This window comes from Amphiura filiformis, chromosome 9 (assembly GCF_039555335.1).
Source record: "Amphiura filiformis chromosome 9, Afil_fr2py, whole genome shotgun sequence".
Lineage (NCBI taxonomy): Eukaryota > Metazoa > Echinodermata > Ophiuroidea > Amphilepidida > Amphiuridae > Amphiura > Amphiura filiformis.
The window spans coordinates 8,173,710-8,199,145 of NC_092636.1; the positions used below are offsets into that span (position 1 = coordinate 8,173,710).

General features: G+C 34.5%; 1 long non-coding RNA gene across 1 annotated transcript in view; it reads left to right on the forward strand.

Annotated features, from left to right (window-relative positions):
- Positions 1-13,664, forward strand: part of LOC140160577 (uncharacterized) — a 41,018-nt gene extending 27,354 nt beyond the window's left edge. The window contains exon 3 of the long non-coding RNA XR_011859995.1: positions 13,380-13,664. This is a non-coding gene — a long non-coding RNA (uncharacterized lncRNA). The remainder of the gene's footprint in view (positions 1-13,379) is intronic.
- Positions 13,665-25,436: the final 11,772 nt, after the last annotated feature.

Below are 25,436 nucleotides of genomic sequence, written 5' to 3' on the forward strand. Positions count from 1 at the left end.
TTCATCAATAATCAATGAACCAATATGACTCGAAAGTGCTCATTAATATTCAATAACATTTTTATTTAATAGAATACTGGTTTCAAAGTTGGTCAAAGTGTTCCTAATGACTTCCAGATAATTAATTAGTTAGCTGCTCTACTTTGCATAATTAATTTTTCTATTCAAAAGCTGACAGGGTAGTATTTGCACTTATTGAGAACATTTTGATAAGATTGTTGATAATATACCTAATTAAAATGAACATATCTAATCAAAATGAAATAGTTACGGGATCAAAAATAGGGATTCTATTCTATTCTATTCAGAAAATGAATAGTGTGAAATTAGAGTGAACGCTTCTTGAGTTTCTGTTGACTATTTAGAAGCCGACGGGGCAACTATTAAAGTTTAAGCTACTTAGAATATTTGCACTTGAATGAAACATCCATTAGTTCATTCTGTTGAATGCCAATAATGAGTCTCCCCCATGTTTCTACCCCCGGGGTTTCTCATTCATGTTACTCTGGTTATTCGTTAACGAAAGTATAGGTTTTCCTGGCCAATTTCGCAACTTGTGCGTTCGATTTAATAAAAGTGTCATTCGTTTTCGCGCAAGATTGAATGATTGCAACGAATCCCGATTTCTTTTTCGCATTATGAGCAATCGATTTCATTTTAGTTCAATCAAATTAATGTATGATCAGAACAATTCATTATTGTCAGTTCAATTTCGTTCTCGAATGTTTCAATTTCACCATTAGACGCCTAATTTAAAGGAATAGGCAATCAATTTCGCAAAAGATGCACGGTGGACTGCGAAATGTTGTTAATCCTATTTTCAATATCATGCATTGACAATCTAATTAGCTTAAAAGGAATTCAATTTGAAATTATGCGGATTTTATACTGACATAGGCCTATAGGCCCCACGCCTACGTTGCAGCAGAAAAAAGTGAGTAGCCCTATGTAACACAGAATAAACACAAACATGTTTTTATGGGTAATGCTTGTAATGAGAAGTATACTTTAGATACAGTGTTCATTAAAGCACATTAATGCTTGCAAATACTGAATCTGAATGTAACATGTTAATATTGTTTTTAACACACGAACACATTAAAATATGTTTAAAACGTCACTTAACACGCTCGGGTGTTAGCAATATTAACACTTTAACATGTCAGTTAATCCAGTGGCGTAGCGTCATAGGGGCACGGGGTGGGGGCACGTGCCTCAATCGATCTGAAATTTTAAAAACTCCCACAGGAAAATGGCGAAAAACGGCTTGTGCCCCCTAATCAGACCCGGCCCTCAATCATGGTCGGTGCCCCCCCCCAATAAAAATTAATAAAATGTTATACTATAGGCCTATATAGAATAGCTTTTCACACAATGAAATGGACACGATTGGGGTCTAATTAAACAGGTTGTGATGTGAAGGGTGTGTTTATAAGTCGACTGCAAAATATGATTTCTAGATGTTGTTTTGACTGTGTTCATTCAGTTTTTATTCATACGATAGATAAAGGTTATATTATACAATTAAAAATACGAAGATTTAAAAACGATCTATCGTAAGAAAAAGTAGCATTAACTTAAAGAAAAAAGTTTCATTATATTTTTATAATTTATATGATTAACTAGACTGAGCTTGATTGAACTATGGGACATACATCACTTTATGGTTTCTGAACTAAACCGGTAAAATGCTTTTCAATATTATAATTAGTTATAACTCATTTTCTGTTTTACTAGGCCTATGCATACGGCAATTTTAAACATTATTTAAAAATATGTTTTCCTTCACATTTAATATAGCAAGCGTGCTTGTTTGAACAATGTTGACGATACATGTAGGCCTATCTAATGTTCAATATAAACACGATAAATAGCATTTTTATATTTGAACCATTGTAAGAACTTCTGCATTTGATTTTGCACTTTGCGAATTCGATTGAACATTTTTCCATTTTGTTTCAAGCATATATGAATTTGTATTTCCAAATAGGCTCTGAATTCAAGGCCACGTGAATTTGGCTGCACAATTGCGAAATTTGCTGCACAATGTGCTAAATTGGGTTCACTATTTAGAATTTTGAATGCGTATTAAATGAAATAGATTGCACATTTGCTAAATTGAATCGAGAATGTAAGTGTTCATTCAATTTCGCATTAAAAGGAATGACACTTATACTAAACTGAACGACCAAAGTTTGAAATTGGACGGGAAAACCTATATTTACACCTAAATGATAAAATTCTTATATTTTGAATGCCAATATAAATGTACCTCCCCATGCATTGTGCTTCGAATTTTTATGTCGCTTTGGTTATTAAAAGTACTTAGTTTCCGTCTTTGAGATGTGGCGACCACATTAACTCAAAATGAAAATAAAATCTTCCGAAAGTAATAAAATATCTGTATTATAAAGAGTACACTATTAATTAAAAAGTTAGGCCTAAAACGAATTAGACCTAGTCAAACAAATCAAACTCAAATAATTTATTTTTAAATTACATACCTAAAAATCTTCTGAAAGTCACAAACGGTTTTGTCTCGGCCATTTATTAATTTCTAGAATATGCCTCAAATACCACCTTAAGATCTACGCATGCCGACATCATAAACTTATTTTTTATTGTCATTGCATGCGGTAGGTCTATTTAACTATTTTACTGCTAGCAACATTTGGCATTTATTTAACATTGACTTCATCGTATACAGCTGTATAGGGCTACCACCACACCAGATTCAACCAAGTTTATAGCAGATAAAGGGCAACCAGTTATTGACTTTTCTCCTGGTAATTGGTCAATAAGCAAACACTCATGGTGTGCTCATGGTCTGAGCAAATAAGTCCGGGTGATTTGTATTGCACAGGGCTCAAAACTCATCAATGCTAATTATATCTCAATATCGCTGAACGAGGCTTTGAAATTTGCTATAAAAAATGCTTGAAAATGCTGTTATTTTAGTCGATAATAAAGGAAATGTGTATGGTATTTGTTCAATATTTGATTACCTACTGAATACGCTGCTAATATCTCACAAAACTTAAAAAATAAGTCGGGTCAAGTGGGGTATGAAAAGTGGGGTATGAGAAGTAGGGTCACAAATTGTACCAACCCGATCTTGGGTTTGACCATCGGTACTGCTTCAATGCTCGTTATTAATGATCTACATCATACATGTGTCAACCAATTGATCAAAATTAACGATAGATAGAACGTCATTGGATTATAGATTTCCATACAAAGAATAAATGTTTAATATCACAATTAACAACACTCAATTAATTGATATTTTTTTAATTATAAGAACCAACCATGCATCAACCAAAGATCAAACAAATTTGGCTCCATTATCTTAGCCAGGTGTGTCTGTGGAGGGGAACGAGTATCATCTGTTCTTCCTTACTGATGTGTGGAATATTAAAAGTGCAAAGTCTAGTAGAGCAGCAGACCAGTAATCCTTACTTGAAGGTCCTGGGTTCAAATATTGTATTCAATAATACCTTGTCATTTCTGTATGCTATTCAGTTCATATTTTAACAGCAAAACATGGCCAACCAATGCAGGAGATTGAAACTTAGTAATATTACTTGATATCAGCATCTAACATTTCCAAGCAAAGAAAATTGGTCAAATTGTTAATGATTTGGGCTAAAATTTGTTGTGTCACAACCAATTTTATCTTGGAATCAGAGTGTCAACAGAAATAATCAATTGTAACAGTATTGCTTGTTCAATAGTAACCTATGCTGTCTGGAGTTGTTAAGGAAATGAATACCTTGTTGGAATGCTGGTTCAGACAAAAATCTAATTGCACCATTGTGAACTTGGACATGGAGGGGCCTGTAAATTGGTTAGCCTAGCCTAAAGCATGATATCAGATTATGTGAAAAAGTGTGAATTGTGTGTCCGAGCTTTGACAAGTTGCTACATGTAGGAAACTTAAGGGCTGCAGTTGTCCGGGATGTGACTGGATATCAACAAAAGTGCATATTATTTTATGCATTTTAACCAGTCATGCACATCAGGCTTTTTTTTAATTCATAAGAATTTGGACTTTTGGAGGGAAATTTGTCTTTTTGAAGAGAAATTTTGATCAGCTACCAGGGAAATTTTCATTTTTTCCAGCCCTGCTTGTACAATTCTTGGGCATCTTTCCATTGCTTGTACAACTGGCATCTCTTTCTTAAATCATTTTCCCCTTGTAGAATTTTCCACCATTATGTATGGTGTAGGCCCTATATATCTGAAGCATTACATTTATAATGGGGAAACTACCCGGGGGGGCCACTCAAATATAATGATGTAAGCATGCGTGACCAAAAAAACGCGTGAAAAGGGGTGTTTTTTCTTGGTTAGGCACGTTACGCGCGTGACGCGTTAAGGGGGTAAAAAACGGTGATTTTCATGAAAAGGGGTAGTTTTAAAATGGTTTGTAACGCATTTAGGGTACCATTTTAATCCGCTTTTCAAATCTGCTGAAACTCCGATTCCGAAAAAAGTTTATTCCAGTGCCGGAATTCCCCGTTCGTATCCAAACCTAAAGTGTCCCTATGTTATGCAAATATATTTCATGACGTATTACATGTGATTTAACCATGGCCTCGTACTTCAATGTAAAATACCGTTTAGATTTTTTTTTAAAACGTGCATATTCATTATAATTAATGACGTCATTTAAAATTGTGATGGGTATATAGTTCAGTGGACAAACGGGGAGACAAACGAAAATATCATGTATTTCAAAAAGATTTTCAGGACCTTTATTATAGATTCCTCACATTATTTACTACTCCTGCTGGTAGATTTGTGAGTTCCCCTTCTCTGGATTACATTAGGAAATTATATTTGCAGTAGAAAGCATGAAAAGGGCACACAATACCGGGACACGATAATCAACTTTAGGTGCCGAATTCGGAACCAACTACGATGTTAATATTAAATGTTGCCTCTGGATTACGCTGTGTATTGGTATTTTATATTCTCACAAAACTTTACGAGAATCCAATCAGATCCATGTAACAAGCTACGAATCTGAAAGACCTCATGGTAGGCCTACACTCTGAATTCATGTGTCATTATTTATATTTTAAAGTGGTATGGTAGGCCTATACCGGGGGGTATATCCGGTAGACTTTTAGTGTTCAATGGCAAGTTTAATAGTAGGCCTACAAAAAATTGTTCAATTTGTCAAAATCCATCAAAACTTGTAAAGTGGGTCAAATATAGACAAAAACTTGTTTAGGGGGTCAAAATTAGACAAAAACTTGTTGAGGGGGTTAAAATTAGACAAAAACTTGTTTAGGGGTCAAATTTTTGGGGAAAGCGCGCTAAAAACTTGCTTAGGGGGTCATTTTGCTCACAGAGGAAAACTTGTTTAGGGGTGTTCGAAAAAATTTGGTCACGCATGCATACACTCTCATATTTGAGTGGCCCCCCCGGGGGAAACTATGAATTTTATGCCTAAATCACATTTTGTGGCACAGGAACATGATTTGCAATGTCAGTTTGTCCATATCCCTGTAGTGATTTGTGTTATAGCCATATGTATGCATAAAGAATCAATTAAAGTTCAAATTACTTGCAAAAGCAGAGATACCAACACTGCATCATATTTTAATTATTAAAACCCAATACACTCATATCAGGTATCATTTAATTATCACAGTAACCATATTGTGACCACTTCCCTTTTGTGTCCTGATAATCCAATTGAAATTTACCATTCAATTCCTGTGTGATCTTTGTCTTCAAAGATTAAGTTTTATTAAGTGTTATTATCTTTGTGAAAGACAATGGCCAAGGTCGTTATTTGATTAGTCAATAATGTTTCTGACCTCATTTGACCCAATTTATTAAACCGATTTTGAAGCAAAGACATTGAAGCTATCACTCAGTGACTAATGATGACAATTTCATTAAATCCTGCAACATAAACCACCATTCAACATGCTCAATGAGTAGGTGTGATTTTGTTTGTATTACAAAATTAAACCACCTATTTTTGAACACCTGTGATTATTTTCTTGAGATTTATAAATTGAATAAAGCACAGGTGATGAGACAATTGTCTTATCTTTGATAAGAAATTGTCATATCAGTTGATTCTCACCAATCTCCGTTGCAAGTCTACAAGAAGTTTGATTCACACATTTGTTTACAAGAATCGATTTGCAGATTTTCACCAAAATTTTAAGCGTGGCAACAACTAGGCAACATACTTCACAAGTACACTTTTATGTGATCTACCAAAGCTAAGAAGCAATCATTTTTTTATCACTACAGGACTTACTTTGGGGATAAAAAGTCCTATTTTTAGGGGTTAATCAGTAAAGAAATCCACTTTGAATCTTATGGGACTGGCTTTTCTGTACGTGCAATGTCAAATCATGCACTGGTGTAGACATCTCAGCAAAATGTTGTTAAGTACCGTTGTGTTACATAGTCCGTTATGACTTTCTTGCATTCTTTCACAGATAAATGCATCATGGCACGATAGGTGATGCTTCAGGATACCACCTGTCCACACTTGTTTCATCCTCAACATCCTCCTTATGAGCATTCATCTCCTGCTAATTTTTACCTTTGGGGATAACTGGGAAAAAAAGTGAAATAAAAAAGTTTCAGAAATTGACATTAAGGTCTCATATTATTTATTATTTAAGGAGAGTGTTAAATGTAGGTCACTGTAAGACCTACAGGAGGATTGAGATATAGGTCTAAATATTGATGAGGTGAAACCCAATATGGAACGACATTAATGTTATTACTATGATTGGTTGACTAGACAACCTGTATTGTACAATGTTTTTATGAGTGTGATAATTTGTATGAATGTATTGAACCATGTTTTATGACATTTGACATGCTTTATTTCATAATTGGAAATGCTGGAAAGGGGGGGGGCACACAAATATTAATGTGCTATAAGATTGTAAAAAGGGCTGGATTTTGAGCATACAGCAGCATCAACATTTTTGGTCCATTTTTGGCTATATCAACATTTATTTTTAGCACTGGCGTGTCCAGGATCTATTCAAGCGGGGGCTCAGAGGGGTTTCAGAGTTATGCGGGGGCTTAATGGCTAGCAATGTTTAATAAGTATTCTGTTTTCTTTTTGAGATCATAGCATTTTCTAGCTAGTTTCAGAGTAAAACCCACTGTAAATTTAGTCTTCAAACTCAGCTTAAGTAATTTCCCATGACTTAACGTGCTTCACTTGTTTAGGAAGTTAGAAGAGCCTTAGGAGTCTTAAACAAATTTCCATTATGGATATTTTACAGGCACTTTAAACTTCAGGCTTAGTGAAGCCAAAGACCTGTCCACCCTTCTTAAAGACATTGTCCTGGATATCTTTGGTAAAATAAGAAATAATTTGATGTTTCCCTTGTTGGGTGTGATGATGAGGAGGAGCTTTTATTGGTAAGATCATGAGACATTTTGTAGGTTAGCTTGCAGAAACACCTGTTCACTTTGTTGTGTAAAGGGTCTTATATTCTCTACTTCGAACTACAAGTGGTCACACCCTTTTAAACTGCTGCATTGATATTGGTATGATATAGCTTTGCTCCAAAGCCAGCCTGTAATTTTTTCACCCATATTAGAAAAAAATGAGATGAAATACTATTAGTACCACACTGATCAGTTTAGAGTGACTGGAAAGGATCCCCTTCTAGGCTATCTCTAGTAAAAAGCCTACTGCACTATGTCGGCGCTATGCGCTTCTTCTCACCTCGGCACTGCGCACCTTGGTAGCAGCACAATGTGCCTCAGCTCTTGCTAACACGCTTGTTGTTCTGAGGCAACTGATCAAGTTGTATGAGGACTATGAAGAGCTATGTACGATGCTGACAATTAAAAAGTACAAAAAAAGGATAGACCTGCCCCAGCTCCATCTTATCGTATGTATTTGCTGCAATTAGGCAAAACCCCTGCATACATCCAGCAGCTCAGGCTGGTTACTGTACTGGCTATTGTCATGGCTCTGACTATTAAACTAGTCCAAATATCTTGCAGATTATATTAAAACACCTTATTTTATTTCCAGGATATATGGCGAATCACATAAATTTATTAAAATTGCTAACAAAGTTTAATACGGTGTAGGTGAAGAAAGCCCATTATATTTTGTGTAAGTCAATTATCGCATTCATTTAAATTTCTCACGTTCCTTCTGGGTTCATTGGCCTGAGAAGCAACTGATTGAGTTGGACTTGACCAAATATGGCTCTAAATGTTGACCAATGACCATGCAGTTGATTCCCCAAATGAAGACTTACTTGATGCATTCTAATGAAGCCTTATCTCTTATCAGCAATCATGGCAATACTAGCTCTTCTATCTCTGCCTGAAGCTTGAATTCATGACATGGTTAGACTTGTAAGCATCTTTGGTCATCTCTGGGATGGGGACAACATAATTAAAACTATTATGTGTTACTGTTATCTGCTATAATCAATCATGATAATTATGATGATGAAATAAATTGAGTTTTTGTACTAGAAGATATTAATTAATGAAAGTCAGATGATTTTCCTGTTGAAAATCCACATTTTAAAGTTTAAAATATAATGTGACATCGACATGGCTCTTTGTATATAAATTTGAAGTTCATGTAGTTGGGGCATCTTTCCATCAGCTAATCATCATCACCCAATAAAGTTAATCAAGTTGATAAGAATGACAAATTAGTTGCTTATGGCACATAATCCTAGTGTTGAAATCACTGCCCACAAGTCTCTCATCACTGTACACATATACAAACTGCTCTTTTGATGTGTTGAGTATGTGACTGTGTGGGTTTATGTATAAATGGATGAGCGTTAAATGGCTCAATAAATAAATAGATATATAAATTAATTGATTAATTGACTGGATAGAATAGATAATTAAATAAACAAAATCAATACATTTTAGAGTGTTTTACCATGTTCACTGTAATAATATAACCTAATTATTATTTACATTAATAAATTTAAAAAAATCTTTGAAAACGAAAGTCCCGAGTCATTAGCAATATGATGATATAGCATAGAAATGGTTTAAAATCGCACCTTGTCTGACCAATTACCCTTGACCGGAAAGGTGAGATTATTGCCAATACAAGCAAGCCCAAACAAGCCACTAAATGGTTGCTTTCAAACCTCTTCATCATACCTAGATTATTTGGAATAAGTGGATGTTTCCTCTGATTTCGTTACAGGTCTGCAGACACAAAAGCTCACCCTCACCTTTGTCCCTTGTGTGTTTCACTCCTCCCATTTATTAATTTTAAACTAAGTTTTTCATTTCCAGTTATTTTGAAATAATTCTTTAGCTACTGTGTAATGTGTATTTCCAAAAATAGCAAATTGTTTTGATAATCATAATAATTTGGACTTGCTAACAATAGTACTGTAATATTATGCCAGATAAGAAAGAGGACAACCACTCATTGAAGAAAAAATCATTGTTTTTTTATCATAATTCAGTTTCTTGTATTGGTATTAATATTAAATTACCAATAATTGTCAACAACATCAACATTTTATATAGGTACCTATTGTGGCCTAAATATGTCCATGACCTGACAAACACCTTTAATTGCTTGTTTTGACATCAGCAGGTCTGCCCATTTTCCTACCTTTTAATTGATACTTGACCAAGATAAGTCAGGTATAACATGCTTTTATTAATTTCCAAGATAAGACATGCATCACATTTATTTTGTTAATTGCCAATTAACGCTAAATCATATTTAATTGGAAATTCGTTATTGTTGGGTGCTGAAATTGTGCACCCTGTCAATAAAACAATAATACATGTATGGGGTACTATAGGTAAATGTGAATTATCTTTTAGTGTTTATTTTGTTGAAGTTAGGATCTTAGAACTGTAAAATGTTGACACCTGATTATCAGTGGTATACACAAGTGTTGTTTCATAATAATTTTTGCAATGTTTAATCAAATTTTCACCTCAAATATTAGAGGAAGCAAGAACAATTTAGGCTCAATATTTTATCTTACACATGCACATGCAGGACCCAAGTAATGAATATAGAAAAATATACCAGCATGACCAGGGAATTGTGTGTTAAATACTTGTATGAATAGCAATACCGTAAAATTCCGTCTACAAGCATATATATGCCTCTAAACGAGGTTTTTTTGACACAAGAGACAACAGGCAGACACTCTCAACAAAAACGTTATTTGGAGTTTGAACAAATAAAGGCGGCTGTACAAACATGTATATTTGTAAGACCAATCTATTGCAATGTTTTTGAGAAGGGTATTGGCCTTTCATATCTTTCGTTAAAAAAACCCCTCGTTTAGAGGCATATATGCTTCTAGACGGAATTCTACGGTAGCTCTTCTAATCATTTTTAATCAGAATTAGAAGCTATCAGATTTTCTTGTAATTTAAAGTAATAAATGTGAAAAATATCAATCACATTATTCAAAGAAAAACTTACAGGTATTCATAGCTAATCCTATTGATAAATGTTTTTAAATTAAATTGTGATTTGTGGAAAATACTGTCTGTCAAAAAAATGTATCAAAATCCTTGAAACAAGTATTGTAATCATACTTTGGCATATTGTTTCCAACTTGCAGCATTTCGGGGGTTTAGAGCAAGAATGGCATATCTACAGTAGCTGCCAGGTGTCAAATGTGTACAATATAGAATACAGAAATGGTCAAATTATCTACAGGGCAGCTATTGCGGGTAGGCCTTTCTTGTACCATACCCTCGATTTGGTGAACAGGAAGTTTTGAACAAATCTATAACAATTCAATTTCTACCTATGTATGTGTAATTTGCCAAATATAAAAGCTTTTCATTTTGATAACATAAGAATGCAAGCAAATCCATTTAAACACAAAATGCACAATGCAGTTAGAGAGCTGGTCAAATTATACACAGGATAGAACACACATTGGAGATAAACTGATCAAATAAAACGAAATTGGTTAGTCACACACCAGAGGATGATTTAAGGAAGCCCCATCATGCACTGTAAATGTGTTATCACTAGAGTTTCAACTGCCACTTTACTTTTCAAATCCCATTGAACTCTGTGCAAAAGATGTTGTTTTAGAATTGCCCGTGTGTCGTCATTATTTGGTCGATTTCAGATCTAAAGTGATGTATGCATGAATGATAATTCACACCTTCTGTAGATAACATAAAATGTGAAATCGACCAACTATTTGAAGGTGTATTTATTGTAAATATATCTGTCCAAATTCAAATTTAACCATGCACGTGTGTATGCAGCCGGGGTATGCAGTGGGCGGGCAGTGGTGTCATGTTTACGCACACAGCTGTGCTAACCGCAAGACTTGCTGGGAAGTGCTTAAATCATCCTCTGGTCACACACTTTAATGGCACATAAATAGCTGGGTTAGGTTATTGACATTTTTACAGGGGAGGTTGAAGTGACCATGGTAAATAATAACAATATTTGTTCTGTAATTACTCACCCAACTACCTGTTGGAAAGCATGGAAGAGGAGAGTAAGCATTGAATATATAGTAATAGCCAGCATAGCCAGCTAGCCAGACCATATAACTTGACCACCATACAATTATTTTGTCGTTCATATTTTATCGTTTGACGGTATTTGGCTCTGTAGATAAACACGCTCAATGACATTCTTGGTTTCCTCCCTATGAATAATATGAAATATCAAAGTATTTTGCACAGGTTAATCATGCTTGTAAATGTGAAGTACATAACAGTGTTATTAACACCCCCCCCCCCCCAGCACATCTTCATGTAGCTAAGTAGGAGACTCTACATCCACATCAACATGAACAAGGGTTTTAGATGCCCGTCCATAGGTTAGTTCGGAGCCCACAAGAACTTTCAGTGTGGCTCGACATCCACATGAACATGATCAAGGGTTTTTAGATGCCCATCCATAGGTTAGTTCGGAGCCCACAAGAACTTTCAGTGTGGCTCGACATCCACATGAACATGATCAAGGGTTTTTAGATGCCCGTCCATAGGTTAGTTCGGAGCCCCCAAGAACTTTCAGTGTGGCTTGTGAACCCAAAAGGAAATTAATTTCAAGAAAGCTTCGGCCTATTTACATGTATCAGTGACATGGCCATAGGGGGTGGTGTTGGCCTTTCAACCTCCCTCCCTATGGTTAATGCCCCCTCTTAGCTGTCCCAAAAAACATATCCCATCTTTCAAGTAAGACGTTTTAATAATGCAATTCCCAAACAATTAACTTGTAGCCCCAATCCATCATAATTACAACTTTGTCTAGTCTACCGATTCATCCTTTGTTCCTAAACTAAACTTCTAATTCTATTTTATCTTCACACTTGATCAGTACACCAGAGAAAACTATAAAAAGAAATTTTTCAAAAGAATGTTACTTTCACAAAATCACAAAACTAGTGTGGCAAGTCCAAGCAAGCAGAGCAATTCCAATGTGCAATTGAAGAAGTCAAGTCAAGTCAATTCATTGTTAGTAGGTCCCTGTCCTGGCGTCAGTATTGTCACAGTCAGTTGAGAACCTCTTTATTTTGCAATAATTGAGAACAATTTCGGTCAACTTTTTTAAAGAAAGACTCGAGTTTACTTGTGTATGATCATCGGATTGGTAAAATAGAAATTGATTCCTTTGTATTAACCAATAAAAAGTGAAGCAAGATAATGTGAATCATTGATAATATCACAATATGTCTCTGCATATGGGATTAACAAAATTTAATCGTCGTACAGAATTAATTTAATCGTTGTACAGAATTAATTTAATCGTCGTACAGAATTAATTTAATTTCATGATAAAAAAGTGCCCTTGGACTGAGGTTCAGCTCTTTTGTAAAAAGTTAAATTTAAATGTCACAGGTGAAAGTCAATGTTGGTAAGTTACTTTTGTAGTCAGTTTTCGCCAGTATAAGTTTTCCAATATGTACCAGATAAAATGTTTGTTTGTGAGCATTTACAGACATACCCAAAGCAAACCCAATGCGAAAAACAAGCATATTGAGTTTCCCAAGACAAGAGCAAGCACTTTGCAGAGATTGGAAGTTTGGAACACACATATGAATTAGTAATTCTGGTAATCATGGTAAATGTTCAGCATGAAACTGGGGAAACAGAGAGGTTAATTTGTTTTTATTTTATTATTATATTTTCTAACAAAGCACACACAAAGAAAACAAAAATGATTGAAAAATAGTAACACCAGAATTCAACTTTGATTGTACCACTTCAGACTTTAAGATTTCCTTAAATTATTATTATCCATCAACTGTTTAATGTCATGCCTTTGTGTCCAAGTGTATCATTTACCTTTCCTAATTATTTTCAATTGTTGCCAACAGGAACTCGTTTATTTTAACAATTTTCTTTCCTTTCTTTCGTTCAACCCCCATGTGTAGCTAATGGTGTGCGTTGATATGGAAGGACACCCGAACAAACCAGTACAGCGGTTTAGTGTCAATTAAAGTAAAAGGCAATGGGCTGTAGTGAGGTGGAAGGAATGTCACAACCAAGACTCCCATCACTTAGATCTGAAACATGCTCATGTATCAGGACACAGTTCAATTCAAACCATTTCAAACCCTGGCAAAGGCAATATCGCTCTAGTGAGGTGGAAGGAATGTCACAACCAGGACTCCCATCACTAAGATCTAGACAAGCTCATAATAAAGGACACAGTTCAATTCAAGCCATTTCAAACCCTGTCAAAGGCAGGTGGAAGGAATGTCACAACCAGGACTTCCATCACTAAGGTCTAGACAAGCTCATAATAAAGGACACAGTTCAATTCAAGCCATTTCAAACCCTGTCAAAGGCAGGTGGAAGGAATGTCACAACCAGGACTCCCATCACTAAGATATAGACAAGCTCATAATAAAGGACACAGTTCAATTCAAGCCATTTCAAACCCTGTCAAAGGCAGGTGGAAGGAATGTCACAACCAGGACTCCCATCACTAAGATATAGACAAGCTCATAATAAAGGACACAGTTCAATTCAAGCCATTTCAAACCCTGGTAAAGGCAGGTGGAAGGAATGTCACAACCAGGACTCCCATCACTAAGATATAGACAAGCTCATAATAAAGGACACAGTTCAATTCAAGCCATTTCAAACCCTGGTAAAGGCAGGTGGAAGGAATGTCACAACCAGGACTCCCATCACTAAGATATAGACAAGCTCATAATAAAGGACACAGTTCAATTCAAGCCATTTCAAACCCTGGTAAAGGCAGGTGGAAGGAATGTCACAACCAGGACTCCCATCACTAAGATATAGACAAGCTCATAATAAAGGACACAGTTCAATTCAAGCCATTTCAAACCCTGGTAAAGGCAGGTGGAAGGAATGTCACAACCAGGACTCCCATCACTAAGATATAGACAAGCTCATAATAAAGGACACAGTTCAATTCAAGCCATTTCAAACCCTGGTAAAGGCAGGTGGAAGGAATGTCACAACCAGGACTCCCATCACTAAGATATAGACAAGCTCATAATAAAGGACACAGTTCAATTCAAGCCATTTCAAACCCTGGTAAAGGCAGGTGGAAGGAATGTCACAACCAGGACTCCCATCACTAAGATATAGACAAGCTCATAATAAAGGACACAGTTCAATTCAAGCCATTTCAAACCCTGGTAAAGGCAGGTGGAAGGAATGTCACAACCCTTCATTTTGGCCGCCCCCTGCTTTTACCTGGGGGGGGGCTGGCGCCCCCAAAGCCTCCCCAAAATACGCGCATGGATAATCCCCCAATTAAGTCTTTACCCTAGTCTAACTTTACATGTCTTATATGAAGGAAAGTTTTGGAAACTTTCAGTAAATCATAACACCTCACCTGGATCCAAACTGTATTTTAGTGATTCTTAGGCATTGCAGCTGCAGCTTATATTCTAGACTTTACGGTATAACTGCATCATCACAAAATATTATGTAAGTCTTTCAGTTGACAACAGAAAAGGGGAAACTTACCATGTATGTTTTGTTCTTGCTCATTCAAATGACTTTTTCACTTAATTTACTAAATGTTAAGGTCTCATATTATTAAAAAAGTAAAGAATTTTAAATGGGTATTTTAACAAGGTCATGGTTTTCAAATAGGAGTATTTTATAGGCTATTATTAGGCAAATATTTGGTGTCCAAATTGTCAAAAATCTTATTTGCAGAGTTTTGGACTTTGAAACACCCCTTGTCATGACCACCTTGTCGTTTACTTAGCCGATTTTGAAAATTAACATGGTAGCAAAGTCTGTGACATTCAACATGTGTGAGCTTGATTAAAATATGAATTAATTATTAATCCAATTTAACCACAATATGTCAATTTTATAGCTCATATTTGAATCATTTTTTTCAATATCTGTGTGTAATTAATTATATCAAGGGGTGACACAAGGTCGTTAATGAACATCTGGTGAATATTGATGAATTGTGCGGTAATTGTAGGGGTGTTTTGTTGACCATTGTTCTGTGATGTTTATTTATGATGTGCACTAAGCAAATGATAGTTTAAATTGAGTTCAAATAGAGTTCAAAAATAATAATGAAGAAGATACTAAAGTTCATTCTCATATTTATTATTTGTTCATATGATTGTGTTTATTATATATCCGGTTGGATAATTTTACATTGTTTTAATTTCTCTTTTATTTGTTTTGTTGTTCTTTTAGTGTTTTTTATGTGTTTAGTGTGGAAAATAATCAGGAGTTTCAATCATTGGAACGTGACCTGAGACAATAATAATATATTACAACTTTATACCTGCATTACCTAAGTATAGAGAAGAGTTGAGATGCAAAAGCTGATGTGCGTGGTTCAGAATGGTATTTAAAATTTCAAATGAAAATTCTTACTAGCATCTATGGGCTTCTACAGACGTGTAACCACGTTAACCTTTTGTGCATGCCTCACACCTAACTCATTTATTTACCCATTTTGAAATGCCAGTGGGTAAATAAATGAGTTAGGTGTGAGGCATGCACAAAAGGTTAACGTGGTTACACGTCTGTAGAAGCCCATAGATGCTAGTAAGAATTTTCATTTGAAATTTTAAATACCATTCTGAACCACGCACATGTACCTCAAAAACCAACCATCGATCAAAGGTTCCTTTAACATACCATAGTTTAAATTTGGAAACACATTGTAATGATAGCATTACATTTGTCAAGCCCACTTTTTGGGACACCTTGTATAGCCTTATTGTGTTTACTTTGCTGTTTAGGAAGTAAACATGTTTAACATTTAGAATCTAAACACTCTCATATGTTTACTCTTTGTGTTTATGTGTTTACTTTGTGATTACTTTGGTGTTTAGGTGTCATATACCTTTACTGTTTAAATGAAAAATTAAACACCTTGCCGTGTTTAAAAAGTTTTACAGAAATCCTAAACACTTAACAAACTTAACATTCATGTCAACACGTTATTGCTTTGGTTTGTATACCTCATTTAATAAGTCAACCCCTCTCCCAAAATGAATGTCACAGTTTCCAACATTTCAAAGATAATACCTTGATGCTGCTTAACCCTTTTAAAGGTTTTTTTTTATTGGAACTCAATTCATGAGTACTTTATTTTTGATAGGATAATGAGCTAAACCTTAAATTTACTCCATATCAGTAATCTGATTATTGGTTTATGAGGGGATCATGGTAAAATATAATTGACTGTATTTTATAGCTACATATGTTCATACATGACAAATACATACAATCCAATAAAATATAACAATACATTAAATTGATCAATCCATTCTGTCACATTCATCCCAAATCCTGTTAATTCCTTGAAATGCAGGTCAAATCCTTTGGTGACATGATATAGGCGGATTCCAACAATGGATTCATAGACAACTTGTATGTGGAATACAATAGAATGTCTATATTTAATAATAATGAAAAAAGTTTTCAATTGTGGTCAACATTATTTCATCGGTTTGTAGTTTAAGGGAAATACTAGTATGTGGACCACCATCATGCAGGAAGGTGAGGTGTGAGGAAATCTTTTAAGCCCGCCATTGTGTAGGGAAGATTATAGTATTCCAAGTTGTGAGAAAGCAACATTGCCAACTTTACAAAAGAAAAATGAAAGCAGAAAATGTTTAGCAAAAATTTTTTTTTTAATTTTTTTTAAATTTTTTTTTAAATTAATTAATTAATTTATTAATTTATTTATTTATTTATTTATTTATTTATTTATTTATTTATTTATTTATTTATTTATTTATTTATTTATTTATTTATTTATTTATTTATTTATTTATTTATTTATTTGAGCTATTTATTTATTTATGAATACTATTTTGATCATTAAACTTTCATTAAATATCTGCAGCAAGTGTCTTGAGTCTGCAGCCAGTGTATAAAATAAATAGGGCATTTGTAAATAGGCCTACTTTAATGGCTAAGCATATCCAGATTTGACTATCACTTGTAAAAATTTGGGACAAAATATTTACAATATTCTGAAAGATTATGGCAATGGAAATAATCTTGTACAAAAGCATATTTTAATTGGTTCATTGTTTTTATGCTAGCCTAAGTTTGTAGACTAACGGATGCACTTGTTAAAACCATTTCCTGTTTCAATCTACCTGTAATCATGCTAATATATTTTGTGGTTAATATTTGGCTATTTTGAAAATCACGGTCATATTTTAAATGAAAAACTCCCATATGAATATGATCATGATTTAATATACAGATTATGAAAGCATTATAAAAAAATTGCGAAACATATTTCTGGCAATGTTTCAAGAAATGCACATGAAATAGAGTTTGATTGCATTCAGGGCATTTGTGCTGATATCACAGGAAACATTTATGTTCCTATTCTGGAATTTATGACTTTTTTTACCAAAGTGCAAACTAAAGCAACATTGCCTCAGAATTATATTTTATTTTTCTGTTTAGTAAAACCTCTTCTCCTCTTTGCATATGAACATTAAATAAACAATTCTATTTAAAAAGGCATTTCGTGATCCACAGCCCCCCCCCCACTTTTCACACACAAAAAAGCTTTGTTAGTGGTTATTGAAAACTCATAAAAAGAGGATACTAGGAATAGGATCACGAAATACTCCTTTAATTTTCATCTATATAATAATACGCTATTCTCTGTCTGTAGATCTGTCTGTCTGTCTGTCTGTCTGTGACTGCTAATGTGAGGCCGTCGTAGGTCATACGGGGCTCAAACTTGGTGGGTGGGTGCAGCTTGATATGAGGAAGAACAAGTTTATATTTTTTAAGGTCAAAGGTCAAGGACGGGGTCAAGTTCAATTGAAGTTTAATTTCAAATACTATAAATGGCAAATCTAGCCATGCCATTGTGTTGACCTTGGACTATCAAACAAAAGTTTCAACGGTGACCTTTTTGTCAGACCAACGGTTAATAGGTCAAAGGTCAAGAAAGGTAAAAATTTCAAACTGCCCCTATGAAGCTCAAACTTGGTGGGTGGATGGAACTTGGAATAACAAATAAAAGTTTCCACGATGACCTTTTTGTCAGACCTACGGTTAAGAGGTCATAGGTCAAGAAAGGCAACAATTTCAAATTGCCCCTATGGAGCTCAAACTTGGTGGGTGGGTGGACCTTGGACTAACAAACAAAAGTTTCCACGGTGATCTTTTCTTCAAACCTACGGTTAAGAGGTCAAAGGTCAAAAAGGTAAAAATTTCAAATTGCCTATGGAGCTCATACTTGGTGAATAGGTGGGAATGGACTCACAAGGTTTGAGATCTGCAAAAGCCAATAACTATGACAGCCGAGAACCGCGAAATACGGGTAACCGCCTAGTAATTAATAATACTGTTATAGGCCTACTTAATTAATAACAGTGGTATGTTAATAATTTCACTATGCAAAAGTGTTTCAAAAGTTTGGTGATGTTGTTAATGATATTGTTGTAGTTGTGAATGATTTGTTATTCCATACAAATCTTATTTATTTCTCTTTTGTTTTGAACCATAGACTATTCAAAAAGACTTTTCAAACACCTGATGAGACCCCATGCACTGCCAATCTATACACTTTAGTTTGATTAATGAAGTATAATATTATAATATTGACTTAATTTATCACGTTTATATAAAAGATGACCTTTTTAACCCGTCTGTCTGGAGCATGTTTCCTGTGTAATCAGTGGCGTCGATTCATTTATCATGTCGTGTTTAACATTAATGATGTCTCCACGTTCAAGGTTAGCCGCTAAGAATCTGAAATTAGGTAAAATTTTAAGTATGAATTCGACAAAGTCGTATTAGTCCTTTAAACATAACTGACATTTCTTAGGCATTCAAAATACTACCGTAAAATGGGGTAACTTCGGTCAGCGGGGTAGCTTTGGTCGGTCAAATATATTTTTTTAAATGGTTATATTTTCGTACAGCAATATTGTTTTTAGTCATATTTGGTGTCAATTTGTTAAGAAATATATTTGGAAGAAATAATAGTCGCTCATGTCAAATTTCCTCAAAATTTACGAAAAAACTGGGATTTTTGACCAAAAATGAGCATTTTTTTACTTTTTTTTTCAGAAAAAATCAAAATCGATATTTGTGAGCAAGGATGTGTGCTTGATTAAATTTACAAGGAGTCAAATGTCATAAAAAACAACAACTTGCCCAAATACAGCGAAGATCAATTTTTTTGATTTTTTTTTCTTCATGGAATGTACAAAGTTTCCCCAAATACGGGGTAATTTTGGTCAGGTTATTTTTAACCCCTAGGGCACCCTTACAAAATTATTAAAAAATCTTTTTCAACTTCAAGGTGTTGAAGGGAACCCTAATGTCATAAAAAAGTGATAATTAGAAATATAATTGGTTTTGTTTGGAAGCAGTGGTTTAAAAACTCTGAAAAGTGCCCAAAGTTACCCCATTTTACGGTAGGCCTTGGTGGGTTGTCTTGGTTATACCATTTTTATTATGATTTCAGTCCTATTTTTAAAAGGAACGCAAGATCATGAAGAATGTTGCATGCATGGTTTTGCCTATATAAAACATATCGCAATGAATGGCATATTTCTGCTTTTGGAAAACGGATCAATTTACGTTCAAATGTATCTGTTCATGCCACAATATTTATAAAAATATTAAAATAACGAAAGCACTTGCAAATAAAATGAATTAAATAGAACGGTTTCATTGTATAATAATCACTGGAAACCTCTGGCTACATAATGTTTATGTACAAAATATTTCTTGCAGATTAATTCGTTTTGCAAAGATATCGTGAAATTTGAATTTCGTTCTGGTGCACCAGAACGAAATTATAATACACATAATCATGCATAACTCGCAAACGCAAAATCGGAATCAACTGAAATTTTGGGAATAGGCTTTTTCGTGGATATGTACTGAAAAATGTCATAAAAAGAGGATGCTAGGATCACGAAATCCTCCTTTAAATTATACTTTCAAGTTTGGTTTATGAGATGCTGATATGTATTAATTTACAATTTTAGATGATACAACTTCAAGCCTCATCTCAGAACATCACATGGGAAATTAAGGGTCGATGACCGACCTAACCAGTACATCGTGCAAGAGGAATTTTAAGCGTTTATATATTAATGTCGATCCATTTTTCTGATTTGCTTGAACGTGCAAGTATTTGTCAAATGCATTCCACAGACTACATTAATGTTTTGGTATGAATTTGATTTATAGAATTCGATTTATGTTCTTTAAACCATGTTCAAATCATTAAAAAATATAGGTAATAATTATAAGGTTATTTGGTGTATCGGATATTCCTTGAAATATGTTTATGAACACAATAGTGTAATTTTTTTATATAAACATATGAAAAGAAATGTGTTTTTGTGCAAAAAAAAAGGGTCACATATATCGCTCTGTGTATCTCTATATCGCATGTCAGTTTATGAAGTATATACAGATCAACATGAACATTACATCGTGATTTAAAATATGAGGGAGGAACATCGCAGCCGATTCAAAAGAACCAGTGGATCTTCTTTGACGTTCGGCAATTTGTCAGTGAATGCCATCATCACGTGGATATAGTGTCTCGGTAGGGCAATCACAGATTCACAGATCGTGTTGCATTTTAGTTCATTTGTCATTTATATCAAGTTCGATGATGTACCATTTAAACTCACCCTGTTCCATTTCCCGACCTATTATTAGAATACAAATCCCCACAGGCCTATCTGATGTGTAACTTTAAAATTTACAAAAATAGAAAGACTTAAATTTATAAAACGCGTTTACTTGTAAGCAAAACCCAATACGAATTTTTCACGAAAAACGAAGTGCATTTTTAAAAGCGTAGACCTTTTTTCAGGCTCTTTTAACTTAGTGTCGTGTCTATTTTCCATATTTCTGGTGGCACAATCGCAATTAGCGCCATTTTCACTCTGCGTTCTATATCATTCAAATAATGAAGGAGCTATGTTCAAAGCGACCTCGAAGATACCATGCATTTATTTTACTCAGCTATTAGCATCTGATCTTTATTTGTTGTATACCATTAGGCCTAAAAAGTTTCCTTAGCTCCTAAGTTAAGATCGGTCGGTCGTTAGGTAAATTTACAAAAAATATACCTTAATATGTATCATATGAAAATATAAATAATGAAAAAAAGAAAAGAAAAGAAATACGACCGTATTTTGTTCAGATTTTGTCGGTCGAAAAGGACAATACAACTTGACTGTTTTATGCTCGTATAATGATGTAATATACCAACGAGAACGTTGCTTCTTGCTTCAATGTGTATTTCTGAACTTATTTGTATATCGTGGATGATATGGCTTTCCTTTATAGTTTATAGCCAAATGATATTTTTTTAATTTATTTTAACTTCTGACAAATTAAATTCCAGTCCTTTTGCAAATATATACGCGGAACACATCCAAAGCCAACTGGACTTATTATTATCCTCATAAATACAAACCATTTATCAAAGTAGCACAAAGAAATCAAGGAAACAACGTTACTGAATGATTGAATGTGCTTTGGTTATATATGATATTAATTTGACTATGCTAACATATTATTGCATTCTTGACATTTCTTCTATTATATCAATTTATTTGAGTTTTGCCTTTTGCAGTGCGGAAGTGCGCCATTAAATCTATAACACACTGCATGCCCGACATTTCACCCGGGTAGTTTTGTTGTCTACGTAAGATAGCAATTTGTCATTGCTATCTTCCGTAGATGACACGTGCAGGCATGGTGCAGGACTTTATTGGTTTATTAAAATAAAAATTCCTTTAAAAAAGGAATGTGGCGCCCAATGTGAGCTGGACGGGATATGGTGAATTCCATGGTGATTAGATTTGGTATTATAATGATTTTTTAGGGAAGAGTAGAAGATGATCAAATACGAGAGAAATGCTTCATGGAATGAAGCTTTCAAATCAATTTGCGATTATGTGGGGTGGGAGTTCTGTTTTGGGGGCCGTTGTAGTGAGGATATTGCTTTGGATATTGAATATTGTTGAATTTCGTTATCAGGGCCTAGGGTATATGATGGATAACTAGAAGACACAAATAAGTAAGCTTCCCCTAGTCATCTATACACTCATTCTTGTCACACGACGAATTTCGACAAAGTCATGTAAACGTAATTTCGTTTTTCACCCGACCTCCGTCCAGAAACAATCCTGAAATGTTGAAAACTTGGGGTCGGCGCACTCATGCCAGTTTATAAGGTATAGGCTACTCTGTGTCTTTTGTAGCCAACCATGTGGCTAAGAGAGGCTAGGAAATACTTAAACTAATACAAAACAATCATACCCTCCTTTCATATCAAACAATACCAAGAAATTGACAGGCCTGTTAAATCAAGGGTAAGATCGATCGTTATTCTTCATGAAACGGGCACAGCCCATTTTATGTTATTAATTCTGCTAAAAATTAATTAATAAATAACAAAATTACGTCATAATTATGACTTTAAGTCGGCCATAGAACTCTATTTTAAACAGACAAAATAGGGTTGGTACAATTTGTGACCCTACTTTTCATACCCGACTTTTCATACCCCACCTGACCCGACTTATTTTTAAAGTTTTGTTAGATATTCGCAGTTTATTCCGTTGGTAATCAAATATTAAGCAAATACCATACACATTTCCTTAATATTATTGATAAAGAACAGCCTTTTCAAGCATTTTCTCATCTCAAATTTCAAAGCCTCGTTCAGCCATATTTAGATACAAAATTGTGATTAGTATTGATGAGTTTTGAGCCCTGTGCAATTCTAATCGCCTGGACTAAGGGATTGTTCAGAAATACTTTGGGGGTGGCAAAATGGAGGGGTCAAAAAAGTTTTCGTCTCTAAAAAAAGGGGAGTCAAAAAAGTTTTTGCTCCTGATAGGGGCGGGGGTCAAAAAAAACGTTTTAACAAGAAAATACCAAAAGAACAAGAAGATACAACATTTCTTTTTGGAAGCTCGAAGACTTTACATTTATCCAGTCTCTATAAGAAAAGAGTATATGTATATATTCCACTGATAATACCGGGTCAAAATGATGCAACCGACATTTTTTTCGTCTTTGCCGCGAAGTTTATATTTTTCCACTGACCAAGAAAAATTACGCCCCTGATAAACAAGTCTAAAGCACTAAAAATCTTGAGTATGTGCCCAGATGTTTCTCTCAATTTGTTATTTTTTATTTAATTAGTGGTTCTAATAATGAAACATGAAAAAATTAGAATGCATACAATGAATTTAAACTTCATACAAGTCACCCTATAAAACTTGCATGTTTCAGTGTAGGAAAGGCCTATAAATTTAAAAAAATGAAGGAAGAGGGGGGTCAAAACTTTTTGACTCCAATTTCCAAGTGCCCAGCCCCCCCCGATGTTCTGAACACTCCCTAAACCTGGTTATAAAGTTTGCTCAAGCCAATCAATAAATGTTTGCTTAATCACGATGCATTGACCAATTAAGCCTTGATATGCTAACTTGATTGAACTTGCTTGGAGCAACTGAGCGGTACACTGAAGTCAATACTCAATTAATCTCAAATGTTGGTAGCAGTGAAAGGGCTGAATAACATGTAATGACAATATTGACGTTTATAATGTCACCATGCGTAGATCTTAATGTGACAGACAGATATAGGCCTACTTCCTCATGAAAAGGTAACTAATGAAAGACTGGTTTGGAGATTATGGCTGCGCACGAGGAAGGGCGATGTTTATAAATAATAATTTCTAAATCATAATTTTTCACCAATTACACTGATTTAGCCTTTTCAATTCGGTAGACTTCATTTACACTTTATTTAGTATTCATTGAAATATCTAAAATGATTTATCATAACAATAAAAAGTTGGGTCAAGTGGGGTATGAAAAGTCGGGTATGAGAAGTAGGGTCACAAATTGTACCAACCCGACAAAATAGCCATTGGGGTTTCTTTCACTTTACCTTGCTAGGAACCCATCCCAGCAGTTAGGCATATTACAATAAATATTATTTTTGCAAATAAACTTCTGACCTTCAACACAGTCATGTCTTCCAAATTTATTCCTTTCTCTGCTGACCAGGGTTGATTTTCGTTAATTAATGTTTTGTTTTTTATCAGAGATAGTCACCACAAAGATACTGAGCTGTATTCAAGCACATAAACCATTAGTGATTTCATGTTTGGTCAGTGGTTGTGTTGGTCAACTATAATTAATTGGTGTTTGTTTAAGGATTAGGTGCACTGTGTGCAATCACTATATTATCAATAACCTCAATTAAACAATCATAGTGCAAAATTTGACCTTAATTTGCAAAGTATGAGTTTTTGTACTCACATTTTCAAAGGTCATTCAATGAATGCACAAATGTATTGGGGTTAAAGAACTGTGCCCTGATAGATGAGCATGTTGTAGATTCTTCACACTGTAAACAACTAGTTCATGTGCAAACATGTTCAAAACATACATAATTAGAATGGTCAAATGTCACCGTCTATCGGGTTCTAAGAGGCGGTAAACTGGTTTAAACCATACAAAGGTCACGGGTTATTTGGTGTTTTTATAAGTCCATTAATTTTGTATTTTAAACAAAGAATATACACACATCATTTTATCCCGTGCATATCAGAAAACAATAATAAAATAAAATCCTAGCATATTGTGGTTTTATTTCTGAGCTGGGCATAATTTTAGCAAAACAATTAAGGAGTAAATCTAGCAAGACTGAAATTAGAAGATTTCACAAAGTACATGCCTATATGTGGCCCCTCCGTAGAGGGCGCCACAAAAAGATGTATGCAATTACTGTTTTTGTTTTTCAAATATGCCGATTTGTGTGATTTTTTGTAGCATGTTTCGCAATGCTCTTAAAAATTTTATGCGTTTTTTGTTCGTTTGTGCTTTTATCATTCAAATGTAGGCCTACTTTGACACCGTGACCGCCCCCCGAATCGGCAGTACATGATTAGTAAAACTACTTTTAATCCCGCTTTTAATATAGCGGCACTT